We start from the raw sequence: 2,356 nt of genomic DNA, 5'->3' as shown, positions 1-2,356 counted from the left end.
AACAAATGGTTAGCAGTTTTGTTTATGGACAGACTGATATCTACCTTCTACAGATTGATTTTCCTTTACTTGGATTTTATGTAGACCCAAAACAGAGGGCGAAAATCTGAGAGACATCGTGTATATGTCTCAGGCAATCACTGAGGATATCTTGTAGTAAATTATGTTTTCTACTCCAATTCCACATGTGCTTACAAAGTTATTGTGTCCAATTCAAATTTTCTCTACTAATTTCCTCAAATAATTGTCTATATTCTTGGGAGATTTGGATTTACTGCATGACAATGTATATAGTTATCAGGTTCAAAATTTTTATTTCCATTCCATTCATATTATGAGGTTAAAAATATGTTGCTATTGTGATAAAATATCTTAGTAGAAAAATGTATGAATTTATAATAAGCAAAGCAAATGGAATTTGAAATCATAAGACATATACTTTTTTGGAATATTTTCACAGTTTCTAAAATTTCCTGAACTTCAGAAATTACTCCTCAGAGAAAACTTATTGTGTTAGCAAGTTATAGTTATGGTTTTCTTTTATTTTTGCTAATAATTACTGAAATATAGGTAGTGACTTGTCTTATTTTACATTAGAAGAAATAAGTCATTGTAGTTTTGCATAATAAAAAGCAGAAAATAACTAGCCAATAAATTAAGTGCACTATTTTGGCTTTAAATGATTTTAAGTTATGTCAGATTTCTTTAAAATCAAGAATAGACTGATCTTCTGACACATGGGAATTTATATTTGAAAGCATCCTATTGGAGATGAGTAGAAAGTGAGGGAGATTGATGGAAAAAATATATTAGTGGAGTACTGTGATTCAAGGACAGATTATTATATTAATTCTACGATTCTAGTCTGAGCTTCTGGGTAACTAGCAAATTGAAAAATTTTTAGTTAAAATATATAGTAATTTTCTTTATTTAGTTTAAGAAAAAATAAAATGGAACTTTTCTTTCTTAAATAAGTTGAGGAAAATCTTGGGGGGAAAATTAAAAAACCTTACCCATCCATCAATTAAGGGTTAAAATGAGGAAAAAAAAATTCTCCTTTGAAATCTTCCCTGACATTCTATATGATCTTGGAGAAGACATTTAATCCTTTGCATGCTAGAATACACACATAGAATGAAGACAGCAGTGTCTACATTTGATACTTTTTTTAAGGACAAAGTTGAGAAAAATAACCACTTTATAAAATATGGTGTATGATAAAGTATCAATAAAATCATTATTTTTATGTTTTAAGAGTCACTAAGGTATTTCAAAATAGAATTAAAACTCTTAAAGCATTAACACTATTATGATTGAATGCACTTTTTCTAAAGTATTACACTCAGTATTTAAATGATGCTTCTAAATCCAATCATTTTAAATCATTTTAAAATTATATACAAAGATCAAGAGCATTTCAATTTTGAAAAGAGGGAAGAAAAAATGGGGAATAATAACTAAAAGACAATAGTAATAAACATTTTAGAAATGCAAAATATTGTTTGAAAGATAAACTTTTTTATTGTTGCTTTTTTCTTTTTTTCACTTTGTTTTTTATTATTAGTTGTTCAAAACATTACAAAGCTCTTGACATATTATATTTCATACATTTGATTCAAGTGGATTATGAACTCCCATTTTTACCCTATATACATATTGCAGATTTACATCGGTTACACATCCACTTTTTTACCTACTGCCATACTAGTGTATGTTGTATTTTACTGCCCTTCCTATCCTCTACTATCCCCCCTCCCCTCCCCTCCCCTCTCCTCCCATCTTCTCTCTCTACCCCATCTACTGTAATTCATTTCTCTCTCTTCTTTTTTCCTCTTTCCCCTCACTTCCTCTTATATGTAATTTTGTATAACAATGAGGGTCTCCTTCCTTTACCATGCAATTTCCCTTCTCTCTCTCTTTCCCTCCCCCCTCTCGTCCCTGTTTAGTGGTGATCTTCTTCTCATGCTCTTCCTCCCTATTTTGTTCTTAATTGCTCTCCCTATATCAAAGATGACATTTGGCATTTGTTTTTTAGGGATTAGCTAGCTTCACTTAGCATAATCTGCTCTAGTGCCATCCATTTCCCTGCAAATTGCATGATTTTGTCATTTTTAGTGCTGTGTAATACTCCATTGTGTATAAATGCCACATTTTTTTTTATCCATTCATCTATTGAAGGGCATCTAGGTTGGTTCCACAGTCTAGCTATTGTGAATTGTGCTGCTATGAACATTGTTGTAGCAGTGTCCCTTTAGTACACTCTTTTAAGGTCTTTAGGGAATAGTCCAAGAAGGGGAATAGCTGGGTCAAATGGTGGTTCCATTCCCTGCTTTCCGAGGAAACTCCATACTGCTTT

The sequence above is a fragment of the Marmota flaviventris genome, unplaced genomic scaffold, assembly GCF_047511675.1.
Source record: "Marmota flaviventris isolate mMarFla1 unplaced genomic scaffold, mMarFla1.hap1 Scaffold_73, whole genome shotgun sequence".
NCBI classification, from domain to species: domain Eukaryota; kingdom Metazoa; phylum Chordata; class Mammalia; order Rodentia; family Sciuridae; genus Marmota; species Marmota flaviventris.
This window is presented reverse-complemented; position numbering follows the sequence as displayed.